General features: G+C 33.6%; 1 protein-coding gene and 1 long non-coding RNA gene across 7 annotated transcripts in view; both read left to right on the forward strand.

Annotated features, from left to right (window-relative positions):
* The window catches only part of LOC127717689 (innexin unc-9-like), a 101743-nt gene that overhangs the window by 58374 nt on the left and 27567 nt on the right, over nucleotides 1–15802 (forward strand). The window lies entirely within an intron of this gene.
* Nucleotides 823–3971, forward strand: LOC127717690 (uncharacterized). 5 transcript variants are annotated; one of them, XR_007989302.1, is made up of 3 exons: nucleotides 823–2062; nucleotides 2444–3009; nucleotides 3956–3971. It is a non-coding gene; the product is annotated as an uncharacterized LOC127717690 (long non-coding RNA). The 5 variants fall into 5 exon arrangements; XR_007989299.1 differs by lacking the exon at nucleotides 3956–3971 and adding an exon at nucleotides 3771–3784 and having other exon boundaries at nucleotides 2444–3200; XR_007989298.1 differs by lacking the exon at nucleotides 3956–3971 and adding an exon at nucleotides 3581–3594 and having other exon boundaries at nucleotides 2444–3200.

Genomic DNA, 15802 nt, shown 5'->3' on the forward strand with positions numbered 1-15802 from the left:
TGAAATTGTGAAATTGCCAAAATGAGATTAGGGGGCAGGGCACTAAAAATAAATGTTGGACCATTTTAAAGAGAATGTGACCGACAACGACTATATACGTGTTGTAGAGGAGACATTGGCGCATCGTTTAATAAAATCTCCAGAGTGGTTTATGTGGTTTTTTTTTATTTTGCCATTTGATTGGGGACTTTCCTTTTTGAATTTTCCTCGGAATTTTAGCGATTTTACTTTTTATGTTCGAAAATCTGAAGTAACGGTTAAAAAACCGAAATTGTGAAATTGACAAAATGAGATTCGGGAGGTAGGGCACTAAAAGAAAATTTTGGACCAATTTAAAGAGATTGTGACGGGCAACGACTATATAGGTGGTGTAGAGGAGACATTGGCGCATCATTTAAGAAAATCTCAAGAGTGGTTTATGTTTGAAAATCTGAAGTTACGGTTAAAAAACTGAAATTGTGAAATTGACAAAATGAGATTAGGGGGTAGGCCAATTTAAGTTAATTTTGGACCAATTTCAAAAGATTGTGACGGGCAATGACTATATAGGTGTTGTAGAGGAGACAATGGCGCATCGTTTAAGAAAATCTCCAGAGTGGTTTATGTTCGAAAATCTGAAGTAACGGTTAAAAAACTGAAAATTTTATTGTGAAATTGAAAAAATGAGATTAGGGGGGTAGGGCAATTTAAGTTAATTTTGGACCAATTTCAAGAGATTGTGACGGGCAACGTCTATATAGGTGTTGTAGAGGAGACATTGGCGCATCGTTAGGAAAATCTCCAGAGTGGTTTATGTTCGAAAATCTGAAGTTAACCGTTAAAAAATTGAAAATTTTATTGTGAAATTGACAAAATGAGATTAGGGGGGTAGGGCACTAAAGAAAAATTTGGACCATTTTAAAGAGATTGTGACGGGCAACGACTATATAGGTGTTGTAGAGGAGACATTGGCGCATCGTATAAGAAAATCCCCAGAGTGGTTTATGTTCGAAAATCTGAAGTTACGGTTAAAAAACTGAAAACTTTATTGTGAAATTGACAAAATGAGATTAGGGGGTAGGGCACTAAAAGAAAAATTTGGACCATTTTAAAGAGATTGTGACGGGCAACGACTATATAGGTGTTGTAGAGGAGACAATGGCGCATCGTTTAAGAAAATTTCCAGAGTGGTTTATGTTCGAAAATCTGAAGTTACGGTTAAAAAACTGAAATTGTGAAATTGACAAAATGAGATTAGGGGGGTAGGCCAATTTAAGTTAATTTTGCACCAATTTCAAGAGATTGTGACGGGCAACGACTATATAGGTGTTGTAGAAGAGACAATGGCGCATCGTTCAAGAAAATCTCCAGAGTGTTTTGTGTTCGAAAATCTGAAGTTACGGTTAAAAAACTGAAAATTTTATTGTGAAATTGACAAAATTAGATTAGGGGGGTAGGGCACTAAAAGAAAAATTTGAACCATTTTAAAGAGATTGTGACGGGCAACGACTATATAGGTATTGTAGAGGAGACATTGGCGCAACGTTTAAGAAAATCTCCAGAGTGGTTTATGTTCGAAAATCTGAAGTTACGGTTAAAAAACTGAAAACTTTATTGTGAAATTGACAAAATGAGATTAGGGGGTAGGGCACTAAAAGAAAAATTTGGACCATTTTAAAGAGATTGTGACGGGCAACGACTATAAAGGTGTTGTAGAGGAGACAATGGCGCATCGTTTAAGAAAATCTCCAGAGTGGTTTATGTTCGAAAATCTGAAGTTACGGTTAAAAAACTGAAAATTTTATTGTGAAATTGACAAAATTAGATTAGGGGGGTAGGGCACTAAAAGAAAAATTTGGACCATTTTAAAGAGATTGTGACGGGCAACGACTATATAGGTATTGTAGTGGAGACATTGGCGCAACGTTTAAGAAAATCTCCAGAGTGGTTTATGTTCGAAAATCTGAAGTTACGGTTAAAAAACTGAAATTGTGAAATTGACAAAATGAGATTAGGGGGGTAGGCCAATTTAAGTTAATTTTGCACCAATTTCAAGAGATTGTGACGGGCAACGACTATATAGGTTTTGTAGAAGAGACAATGGCGCATCGTTCAAGAAAATCTCCAGAGTGTTTTGTGTTCGAAAATCTGAAGTTACGGTTAAAAAACTGAAAATTTTATTGTGAAATTGACAAAAGTAGATTAGGGGGGTAGGGCACTAAAAGAAAAATTTGGACCATTTTAAAGAGATTGTGACGGGCAACGATTATATAGGTATTGTAGAGGAGACATTGGCGCAACGTTTAAGAAAATCTCCAGAGTGGTTTATGTTCGAAAATCTGAAGTTACGGTTAAAAAACTGAAAACTTTATTGTGAAATTGACAAAATGAGATTAGGGGGTAGGGCACTAAAAGAAAAATTTGGACCATTTTAAAGAGATTGTGACGGGCAACGACTATATAGGTGTTGTAGAGGAGACAATGGCGCATCGTTTAAGAAAATCTCCAGAGTGGTTTATGTTCGAAAATCTGAAGTTACGGTTAAAAAACTGAAATTGTGAAATTGACAAAATGAGATTAGGGGGGTAGGCCAATTTAAGTTAATTTTGCACCAATTTCAAGAGATTGTGACGGGCAACGACTATATAGGTGTTGTAGAAGAGACAATGGCGCATCGTTCAAGAAAATCTCCAGAGTGTTTTGTGTTCGAAAATCTGAAGTTACGGTTAAAAAACTGAAAATTTTATTGTGAAATTGACAAAATTAGATTAGGGGGGTAGGGCACTAAAAGAAAAATTTGGACCATTTTGAAGAGATTGTGACGGGCAACGACTATATAGGTATTGTAGAGGAGACATTGGCGCAACGTTTAAGAAAATCTCCAGAGTGGTTTATGTTCGAAAATCTGAAGTTACGGTTAAAAAACTGAAAACTTTATTGTGAAATTGACAAAATGAGATTAGGGGGTAGGGCATTAAAAGAAAAATTTGGACCATTTTAAAGAGATTGTGACGGGCAACGACTATATAGGTGTTGTAGAGGAGACAATGGCGCATCGTTTAAGAAAATCTCCAGAGTGGTTTATGTTCGAAAATCTGAAGTTACGGTTAAAAAACTGAAAATTTTATTGTGAAATTGACAAAATTAGATTAGGGGGGTAGGGCACTAAAAGAAAAATTTGGACCATTTTGAAGAGATTGTGACGGGCAACGACTATATAGGTATTGTAGAGGAGACATTGGCGCAACGTTTAAGAAAATCTCCAGAGTGGTTTATGCTCGAAAATCTGAAGTTTCGGTTAAAAAACTGAAAACTTTATTGTGAAATTGACAAAATGAGATTAGGGGGTAGGGCACTAAAAGAAAAATTTGGACCATTTTAAAGAGATTGTGACGGGCAACGACTATATAGGTGTTGAAGAGGAGACAATGGCGCATCGTTTAAGAAAATCTCCAGAGTGGTTTATGTTCGAAAATCTGAAGTTACGGTTAAAAAACTGAAAATTTTATTGTGAAATTGACAAAATGAGATTAGGGAGTAGGGCACTAAAAGAAAAATTTGGACCATTTTAAAGAGATTGTGACGGGCAACGACTATATAGGTGTTGTAGAGGAGACAATGGCGCATCGGTTAAGAAAATCTCCAGAGTGGTTTATGTTCGAAAATCTGAAGTTACGGTTAAAAAACTGAAAATTTTATTGTGAAATTGACAAAATGAGATTAGGGAGTAGGGCACTAAAAGAAAAATTTGGACCATTTTAAAGAGATTGTGACGGGCAACGACTATATAGGTGTTGTAGAGGAGACATTGGCGCATCATTTAAGAAATTCTCCAGAGTGGTTTATGTTCGAAAATCTGAAGTTACGGTTAAAAAACTGAAATTGTGAAATTGACAAAATGAGATTAGGGGGTAAGGCCAATTTAAGTCCATTTTGGACCATTTTAAAGAGATTGTGATGGGCAACGACTATATAGGTGCTGTAGAGGAGACAATGGCGCATCGTTTAAGAAAATCTCCAGAGTGGTTTATGTTCGAAAATCTGAAGTTACGGTTAAAAAACTGAAATTGTGAAATTGACAAAATGAGATTAGGGGGGTAGGCCAATTTAAGTTAATTTTGGACCAATTTCAAGAGATTGTGACGGACAACGACTATATAGGTGTTGTAGAGGAGACATTGGCGGATCGTTCAGGAAAATCTCCAGAGTGGTTTATGTTCGAAAATCTGAAGTTACGGTTAAAAAAATGAAATTGTGAAATTGACAAAATGAGATTGGGGTTAGGCCAATTTAAGTTAATTTTGGACCAATTTCAAGAGATTGTGACGGACAACGACTATATAGGTGTTGTAGAGGAGACAATGGCGCATCGTTTAAGAAAATCTCCAGAGTGGTTTATGTTCGAAAATCTGAAGTTAAGGTTAAAAAACTGAAAATTTTATTGTGAAATTGACAAAATGAGATTAGGGGGTAAGGCACTAAAAGAAAAATTTGGACCATTTTTTTTTTGGGATGGCGTACCTTAAGATGTTGAAGACCAATTTATAGAGATTGTGACGGACAAAGACTGTATATGTAACGTAGAGGAGACATTAGAGAAGACATTGGCGTATCTATTTAGAAAAACTCCAGAATCGTTTATGTTTGGAAATCTGAAGTTAGGTTGAAAAAAAATAGGGGGGGGGGGGGTTTACCTTGTATAATGGAATGATGTTACTTTTTATACTTGGATAAAAAAAGTACATCAATATTTTAGCCCGCGAAATTTATCCGACAGTATGTATACACCGTTTACAACACACTTTCTCTTGAGTCGGTAGTCCACAAACACGACAATGAAGTAAGTAATTTTTTGTATTGAAATAACAGGGTCCTAAAACTTTGACAATGTCATTTTATATTCTTTTTGCATATCTCTTTCTGTCAACTCCTTCGCCATCCACATAAAACATGGATCATTGTAAACGTGCACATTATTACATATTTGTATACTGCACACAACATAATAATGGTCCCCAAAAATGGAAAGAAATATAATACAGTTCTATTAATTTTATTTTACTAATAAAAAAGAAGTGATTGCTGAAATAAAGAAGTAATTTGTCTGAAAGCTTTGGAATTATCTTGTTGAATGACCAAACCACACCCCTTCCCTTTTTTCGACGAGTCAACGGTCGTTAAACGTTTTTAACGGGTGAACGTACATTTATCTCCGAGCTTCGTTGAGTATAATAGGGTAATAGCTAAACTTCTGATAAACTTTGTCAAATTATTTGACTGAGACAATTTCAATTTTTTTTTTTTACAAAATAATGGAAAATATGAGAGAACAGTAATACAAAAACGAAATTTAAAACACAACTTTGATTTGAATTTAAAATTTTAATAGATGTTTATATCAATGTCTATTGTTTTCTCTGTCCGAACTCAACATCTGTCAAATTCATAAATGTTATGGGGACGATACGCAAGTTTATGGCAAGAGTTAATAGATGTTCGTCTGTGGTAGCTAATAACGGTTTATTATCTTTCTCGTGAACTAGGTTGCACGTGTTCCAATTTTAGTGTTTGTCAACTTTTATGTAAATCAGTTGTTTCTAGATTTTAGAAGAATTAGCTGTGCGATATCGAACTTATATTTTTTTAGAAAATAAATATATTTTCATTTACTCGCGTGTGAAATAATTCTAGGGAAAAAAATATCACAAAAAGGAATTCTATAACCTATCAATATTTTTAGCTTATTATGCCCACGCCGTATTATGCGGAGGGGCATTAAGATGTAACCTTGTCCGTCTGTACGTCCGTGCGTCTGTACGTCCCAAATAATGCCAATGCTAAATATAATGTAAAAGTCCGAGTCATCCTTTTCGCCCCATTAAAAAAAAACATATAATTATCACAAAAAGGAATTATATAACCTATCAATATTTTTAGCTTATTATGCCCCGCCGTAGCGGAGGGGCATTAAGCTTTACCCGTGTCCGTCTGTACGTCCGTACGTCCCAAATAATGCCAATGCTAAATATAATGTAAAAGTCCGAGTCATCCTTTTCGCCCCATTTAAAAAAAAATTATATATCACAAAAAGGAACTCGATAACCTATCAATATTTTTTAGCTTATTATGCCCCCGCCATAGCGGAGGGGCATTAAACTTTACCATTGTCCGTCTGTACGTCCGTGCATCCGTATGTCCCAAATAATGCCAATGCTAAATTTAATGTAAAAGTCCGAGTCATCCTTTTCGCCCCATTTAAAAAAAAAAATTATTTATCACAAAAAGGAACTCGATAACCTATCAATATTTTTTAGCTTATTATGCCCCCGTCGTAGCGGAGGGGCATTAAACTTTACCCTTGTCCGTCTGAACGTCCCTGTGTCCGTACGTCCAAAAATTGGTTTCCGTTCTCTAACTTTAGTTTGCCTCAACCAATTGTCATAAAACTTATACACAATATATAAATATAAGAAGATGTGGTATGAGTGCCAATGAGACAACTTTCAATCCAAGTCAAAATTTATAAAAGTAAACAATTATAGGTCAAAGTACGGTCTTCAACATGGAGCCTTAGCTCACACCGAACAGTAAGCTATAAAGGGCCCCAAAAATTACTAGTGTAAAACCATTCAAACGGGAAAACCAACGGTCTAATCTATATAAAAAACGAGAAACGAGAAACGCTTATGAACCACATCAACAAACGATGCTTATTACCACAAAACACAGATCAAATTTTAAATTTGGTGACGTCACTTTTACCGTTCTAGAGTTATACTCCTTTACAAATAGAAAAATTGCTGAAATTTTCATTTCCGTTCTCTATAACTCCAATTTGTCTCAACCAAATGTTATTTTGTTCCATAACTTATGCTCTTATGACTTAAAGTATCAATTTAAGATCGGTTTGTATGTTAGAATTTCACCTACCTACACCCTACAGCTTTATTACACATTTTTGAATATTCAAAAAGAGCATTCTAAGGATAATTTTATATTCAACGTGTATAACTTCAATTGATGTTTTTACCTTTGACGTTTTTTTTTTAAATTTTATTTCCCGTCTTACGAAAAGAGAAGAAGTCTGTTAACATTTTACACCATATTCACACGAAAAAAACATGATAACACTCGAAAAAGACCGATCAATTCACGCTTTAAAACGATCCAGGGCACAAAATCGTCTATTTTGTCGTCGTGAAGTTTTCTTTTTGTCGAGCCTGCGACTTTTGTCGCAAGAGCGAGACATAGCGATCCTACATTCCGTCGTCGGTGTTGTCGTCGTCGTCGTCCGGCGTCGTCGTCGTCCGGCGTCGTCGGCGGCGTCCACAAATATTCACTCTGTGGTTAATATTTTTGAAATTTTAATAACTTTCTTAAACTATCCTGGATTTCTAATAAACTTGGATAGAAGCTTGTTTATGATCATAAGATAGTATCCAGAAGTAAATTTTGTAAAAAAAAATCCTGTTTATCCGTATTTTACTCATAAATGGACTTAGTTTTTCTGCCAGTTAACATTACATTCACTCTGTGGTTAAAGTTTTTCAAATATTAATAACTTTTTTAAACTATCATGGATTTGTACCAACCTTGGACAGAAGCTTGTTTATATTCATAAGATAGTATCCAGAAGAAAATTTTGTAAAAAAAAAACCCTGTTTATCCGTATTTTACTCATAAATGGACTTAGTTTTTCTGCCAGTTAACATAGCATTCACTCTGTGGTTAAAGTTTTTCAAATTTTAATAACTTTCTTAAACTATCCTGGATTTGTACCATACTTGGACAGAAGCTTGTTTATGATCATAAGATAGTATTCAAAAGTTAATTTTGTTAAAAAAATAATTCTGTTTATCCGTATTTTACTTATAAATGGACTTAGTTTTTCTGCCAGTTAACATTACATTCACTCTGTGGTTAAAGTTTTCAAACTTTTAATAACTTTCTTAAACTATCCTGGATTTGTACCATACTTGGACAGAAGCTTGTTTATGATCAAAAGCTAGTATCTAGAAGGAAATTTTGTAAAAAAAAATTTCCTGTTTTTCCGTATATTACTTATAAATGGACTTAGTTTTTCTTCCAGTTAACATTACATACAGTCTGCAGTTAAAGTTTTTAAAACATTTATTAGATTCATAAACCATCATGGATTCCTTCCAAACTTGAACAGAAGCTTCTTACAATCAAAAGATAGTATCTAGAGGAAAATTTGTAATAATTATTTCCCCATTTTTGTTGAGCCTGCGACTAACAGCAAAAGTAGGCGAGACACTGGGTTCCACGGAACCCTTACGAATTTTTTCGTATGAAACTGAAATTTAATCACATGTCAAAATCTGCAAAAAGCAAAAGTATTGCTGTTTATACAAGTATTACTTTTATTTAAAGTAAGTTCTCGAGGGTAAATTTCAGCAGTATGATTAGGGAATTCTTTATTATTTGAAGCAAAAATACCATCAAGGTAACGGTAAGCGTTATTAAATGTATCTATTAAATGGAATTTAGACGAATCTTCACTAAGAAATTGGCCATGAACTGAAATTCATAACAATACAGGAACAAGTTCTGAAGTAAAGTATCATAAGGATGAAAATTAAGAATTGAAAAAAAAACATTTGGTATTTCAAAAGTAGATTTGTAGATAAATTGACTTGTGACTACAATGTAGATTTCAATTATTCCAATAAAAAGTTGGACCAAGTGATACCGGAGCGGACTGTTGGTTGCAGGCTGCAATCGGCAAGTCAGTTGAATAAAAGGAGGAAAGAAAATATAAGTGTTTCAATAAAACTTGATGTTATAAAACTTATATGTATGAGTGCCATTATATGAATTTAACAATTATGAGACAAATAACAAATGATTTACCAGCGGTAAAATTTTAGCTGGAGAAGTTAACTTGCTACGGATAAATAGCAGAAAATGTAGAAATTTCGAGAAATCACACATAGCGATGTGTACGAAACAGAACCTTTTCAGGAAGAAACACACGACTTTATCAAAATTCCCCTGAAAGAATTGTTATGAAAAATAATGATCATAACGCCGGAGTATTTTTTGTTGATTTACAAAGTCATTTAAAAGTGTGCAAAGTTTGCTACAATTCCATTACGACCTTTCTTAAACTATTTATGTTAAATGTTTCGTTATTTTGTTATGTTATTTTAAACATGTAATATCACTTTTCATTCAATGTGTGTGTCCCCCCCCCCTCCTGTTTCTTTAATAAAACATGAATTGAAATCTAGAGACACATGATAGATTATCATGATAATGATTATAGAAAGCCATTTAAAACAATTTACCAAATCTCTAAGGTTAGAATTTTATTGTGTGAACCATCAAATTTTAAGGTGGATTAATTGGTTTCAGTGACAGATTTCCTCTTACAATATTTTATAACAAGTTTTATTGATTTATGCCCATCTGTCCAAACTCATTAAAACAAAAGTAAATAAGATGTAATAGTTATGTGCAATTCAGTATCCCTTTGCATTTTCAACCTTAAATTGAATGAAGTAATTAAGAACTTGTATCTGTCAAGACCTATTGTTATTGTTATTGTAAAATGAATGAGTATTCATTCGGTATAAATAAAACCAAATGAAGTGCAAATGTCAATCATTAAGCAACCCAACAAAAAGTAACTAAATAATAAGAACATACATTTCAGATATTAACAATTTAACAGAAGTATACGTAATTAAATGTTTAGAAAAACCTCATTTAATTCCATTCCCATTGTTAATTCTAAACGTAGAATGAGAGGAAAATATTTATTTGTTTGCATGTACATATGTTCACGAATACGTTGTAATCTAAAGAAAAGGGGAAAACGTAAGCATTTCATAATTGTGACTTTCAAATTATGTCTATTTTTGTTATTGTAATAAATAAACCATTTTCGGCCACTTGCCCTCTTCTGCTTCCGTATGTTTTTTCTTTATTATTTTCTGATATTTTTTATTTATTAAAGATATGTTTATTTGGACAAATTACGAATTTTGAATGACTACTACAAAAAGTGAGATATCGAAAAAAGAAAGCACTATCAAGCCCATTCAAATGCTTAATCAAATGATCACTTTAAAATTACTGCCAATACTACTTCAAGTGATCTGAAATATATTGTACATGTCAATAAATGTCTGAAGGTATATAAATTGTCACTTTGATTAATTGGTAAATAATTAATTTTAAACATTCAGGATGAGTGTTGGTCTATTTTTCAAGATTTTAAATATGCATGAGTCAACTTCCACATACAGTTGAGACCGTTTTGTGGTAATAAGCATTGTGTCTAAGTTTCATAACATTTGGTTGAGGCAAACTGAAGTTAGAGAACGGAAACGAAAATTTCATTAATTTTTCCGTTTTTGTCAATTTCACAATTTCAGTTTTTTAACCGTAACTTCAGATTTTCGAACATAAACCACTCTGGAGATTTTCCTAAACGATGCGCCAATGTCTCCTCTACAACACCTATATAGTCGTTGACCGTCACAATCTCTTTAAAATGGTCCAATTTTTTCTTTTAGTGCCCTACCCCCCTAATCTCATTTTGTCAATTTCACAATAAAATTTTCAGTTTTTTAACCGTAACTTCAGATTTTTGAACATAAACCACTCTGGAGATTTTCCTAAACGATGCGCCAATGTCTCCCCTACAACACCTATATAGTCGTTGCCCGTCACAATCTCTTTAAAATGGTCCAAATTTTTCTTTTAGTGCCCTACCCCCCTAATCTCATTTTGCCAATTTCACAATACAATTTTCAGTTTTTTAACCGTAACTTCAGATTTTCGAACATAAACCTCTCTGGAAATTTTCTTAAACGATGCGCCATTGTCTCTTCTATAACACCCATAGAGTCGTTGCCCGTCACAATCTCTTAAAATTGGTACAAAATTAACTTAAATTGGCCTACCCCCTAATACCATTTTGTCAATTTCACAATTTCAGTTTTTTAACCGTAACTTCAGATTTTCGAACATAAACCACTCTGGAGATTTTCTTAAACGATGCGCAAATGTCTCCTCTACAACACCTATATAGTCGTTGCCCGTCACAATTTCTTGAAATTGGTACAAAAAATTAACTTTAATTGCCCTACCCTCCTAATCTTGTTTTGTTAATTTCACAATAAAAGTTTTTTAACCGTAATTTCAGATTTTCGAAAACATAAACCACTCTGGAGATTTTCATAAACGATGCGCCAATGTCTCGTCTACAACACCTATATAGTCGTTGCCCGTCACAATCTCTATAAAATGGTCCAAATTTTTCTTTTAGTGCCTAACCCCCTAATCTCATTTTGTCAATTTCACAATAAAATGTTCAGTTTTTTAACCGTAACTTCAGATTTTCGACATAAACCACTCTGGAGATTTTCTTAAACAATGCACCAATGTCTCCTCTACAACACCTATATAGTCGTTGCCCGTCACAATATCTTGAAATTGGTCAAAAATTGACTTAAATTGGCCTTCCCCCCTAATCTCATTTTGTCAATTTCACAATCTCATTTTTTTAACCGTAACTTCAGATTTTCGAACATAAACCACTCTAGAGATTTTCTTAAACGATGCGCCATTGTCTCATCTACAACACCTATATAGTCGTTGCCCGTCACAATCTCTTGAAATTGGTCAAAAATTGACTTAAATTGGCCTTCCCCCCTAATCTCATTTTGTCAATTTCACAATCTCATTTTTTTAACCGTAACTTCAGATTTTCGAACATAAACCACTCTAGAGATTTTCTTAAACGATGCGCCAATGTCTCGTCTACAACACCTGTATAGTCGTTGCCCGTCACAATCTCTTTAAAATGGTCCAAATTTTTCTTTTAGTGCCCTTCCCCCCTAATCTCATATGTCAATTTCACAATTTCAATTTTTTAACCGTAACTTCAGATTTTCGAACATAAACCACTCTGGAGATTTTCTTAAACGATATGCCAATGTCTCGTCTACAACACCTGTATAGTCGTTGCCCGTCACAATCTCTTTAAAATGGTCCAAAGTTTTCTTTTAGTGCCCTACCCCCTAATCTCATTTTTTCAATTTCACAATCAAATTTTCAGTTTTTTAACCGTAACTTCAGATTTTCGAACATAAACCACTCTGGAGATTTTCTTAAACGATGCGCTAATGTCTCGTCTACAACACCTGTATAGTCGTTGCCCGTCACAATCTCTTTAAAATGGTCAAAATTTTTCTTTTAGTGCCCTACCCCCCTAATCTCATTTTGTCAATTTCACAATAAAATTTTCAGTATTTTAACCGTAACTTCAGATTTTCGAACATAAACCACTCTGGAAATTTTCTTAAACGATGCGCCATTGTCTCTTCTATAACACCTATATAGTCGTTGCCCGTCACAATCTCTTAAAATTGGTCCAAAATTAACTTAAATTGGCCTACCCCCTAATCTCATTTTGTCAATTTCACAATTTCAGTTTTTTAACCGTAACTTCAGATTTTCGAACATAAACCACTCTGGAGATTTTCTTAAACGATGCGCCAATGTCTCCTCTACAACACCTATATAGTCGTTGCCCGTCACAATTTCTTGAAATTGGTAGAAAATTAACTTAAATTGCCCTACCCCCCTAATCTTGTTTTGTTAATTTCACAAAAAAAGTTTTTTAACCGTAATTTCAGATTTTCGAAAACATAAACCACTCTGGAGATTTTCATAAACGATGCGCCAATGTCTCGTCTACAACACCTATATAGTCGTTGCCCGTCATAATCTCTTTAAAATGGTCCAAATTTTTCTTTTAGTGCCCTACCGCCCTAATCTCATTTTGTCAATTTCACAATAAAATTTTCAGTTTTTTAACTGTAACTTCAGATTTTCGAACATAAACCTCTCTGGAGATTTTCCAAAACGATGCGGAAATGTCTCCTCTAAAACACCCATAGAGTCGTTGCCTGTAACAATCTATTCAAATTGGTCAAAAAATAACTTAAAATGTCCTATACCCTAATTTCATTTTGTTAATTTCAGTTTTTTTCTACCACAATTTAAGATTTTCGACCATAAACCACTCTGGAGATTTTCCTAAACGATGCGGCACTATCTCCTCTTAAACACCTATATAGTCGTAAGCTGTCACAATCTCTATTAATCGGACCAAACAACGTAAAGTGCACCCCTATTCCCTAAAAATGCATTGTGTCAATGTGTTAACTTATGGTCATTGTAATCCAGCTGTCTATTGAATGCCTTATGTGGGTTTATTTAGTTAGGAAAGAAAAGCTTTGTATTCTTTATATATGAAGTATGGTTTCCCTTTTGTTTAAGTTAGTTCTTTTGTTTTAAGTTAGTTTTTTCGTTTTTGTTTAAGATTGTATGTATTCTCATAATTGTTCGCTAGCTCGAAAAAAACGTGATAACTTTATGTGATATTGTGGTTTTTAGTTATACCTCCTAATTGTTCGCTAGCTAATTGTTCGCTACAATTGTTCGCTAGCTTGAGTCAAGTCATGAAGATCCTCATTAATATATCATGCCCCTTGATCATTATCTGGTTGATTTAATTTATCATCTAAATCATTCGTCCTATCACATATTTCTTCAAAACATTCCGCTCGTTTTCCTAAAACAATGATATACGACACGGTTCTAATAACAAACAATTAGTACAAATATGGCTACTTATCCAAAACACTCCAAAGCAAGTGTTAATCGATAAAATGATTTGTCTCCGTGATGGTGGTTGCATTAGATGGCGATCTGTCATGATTAAATACAAATAGTAATAAATAAAAACATCGAATGACCATGGCGTTTACGCTATATTTTTCCTAATGGACATGCGTTTATAACTTTCAAGCTTCAAGGTTTCGCTCATGTTTGTTGTTTATTTGTTTACATTGTTTTTTTTTGAGTTAGCTTGTACTGTACACAGTCGAGTTGGATCTATATATTCCGAAAGTGTTTATTTCATAACAAAGCTTGACGTCTTTGAACATAACCGAACTCAGCCAGTGCAATTAAAACAATAGCGTTAAAACGTTGATAACAGCAAATATTATGCAAAACATATTTTATTTGTCTGCTTGGTTGCGAATGATGAATAAGTAATCTATATATGACTGCAAACAATGATATTGTGTTAACTTATAACAGGGATAGTTGTAGGATTTTACTTGTGATTCAAGAAAAAAATATAAAAAAGTGATGAATCCATCAATTGTAAAGTCCTATTTGTGGAAAATTTAATGGTTTCAAATAAAATGTGTGCCCACGTCTCGTCTAGACGAGTTGAATGGATCCCTTCATCAAAGGCAAATACACACACAATGTTAAATATAACCACCAGACACCGTTATTCGGTGACGATGCACATACATTCGTTTTAATCTACTCAAATTGTTATTTTATGTTGAAAGATAAGAATCTACAAATTAAATAGTTTTTGGGTTTTAAATAGACTACTTTGTATACAAATAACATATTTTCAAGTGTCTATGAGACTTATATCTATTGTTTTACATCTCTCTACGTGAATGGAATTTTTAATTCGCCTAAGTAACTGCAAAAAATCCATATATATTTCCATAACAATTTCCAGGAAAATATTTCTATACATTAAACTTGCATGGCAACCAAAATTGATTATAAATTGATTTTAAAACGCGTATGAGCATTAAATGTGAAGAATTGTTCGTATGAAATTTTCCAAAGGAATAGATCTTTTATAAAATCTGAATTAAAATGAGCAAACTTCTTTTATTCGGCTTAGAAATTACAATCTAGCCAAAAAAGAAAGCTGTTAAATAGATATTCGGTTTATTCATTTGGGAAAAAAATATGTTTTCGTTATCTACCCTATTACTGTAGTTTTGATTGCCCCCTTGGTAGCATATCCTTTTTCGGTAGACATTTATTTAATATGCTTTTCCTATAACTCATTTCCGGAATGATGGTGTTGATTTCAAAAATAGAATTTGCAGCACGTTAATCGAATCATTTGATGTCCCGAAACCACAATTATTGTTCCTGTACGTTCTGTATATTGTAAATCGCACCGGCACTTTCTGCAACTCCTTTGAGTGTGTTATGTATATCAAAAGTCCCGTAATATATCCAATATTTTGCAAAAATGGCACAGACATAGTTAAAAATTAAGGAATTTCGGGTCCTCAATGCTCTTCACCTTGGTACTCTATTTGGCATTTTTAACTTTTTTTATTCGAGCGTCACTGATGAGTCTTTGTTGAGGAAACGCGCATCTACGCGTATAAAACTTTAGTCTTGTTATCTATGATGAGTTTTTTTTAAGTCAGTACAAATTTCTACTGGCAAGGACAAGTCAAGAGATATCCCATGAATGTAAATAATACCTTCTGCAAACGCCCTAAAACCTCCTTCCATTAATGGCATTATCTAACAGTACAACTAAAACATAAAAAAAAAATTCTCTTCTTTCATTTCCCCTACATAAAACATAGAAATGAATGAAAAAAAGAAAGACAAGTGTACCATTTTTAAAAGGAACTATATTCGAACATAGAAAAGATCCTTAAGTGTGGTCCTTTGACTGGAGGTTACTAATGGTCTGTGGTAGTTAGCATATATGATAAATAGGAGATAAAGATATTTTGTTTAATTGAATATATAAAAACTACCAGTTTTATGATATATACCTATACTGCCTATGGCAGAGGACATGACGGGTGTTTCTAGAATAACCTTGCACACTTGTCTGTGAATTCAAATACCTCAATAGAATTAAAGAGAAGCAGATCAGCCAAATTGTCAAAGTCTTGGTTTCACCACAATGAAATTATTTATAAATGGAAAA

This window comes from Mytilus californianus, unplaced genomic scaffold, assembly GCF_021869535.1.
Source record: "Mytilus californianus isolate M0D057914Y unplaced genomic scaffold, xbMytCali1.0.p SCAF_10, whole genome shotgun sequence".
In the NCBI taxonomy this organism is placed as follows: Eukaryota; Metazoa; Mollusca; class Bivalvia; order Mytilida; family Mytilidae; genus Mytilus; species Mytilus californianus.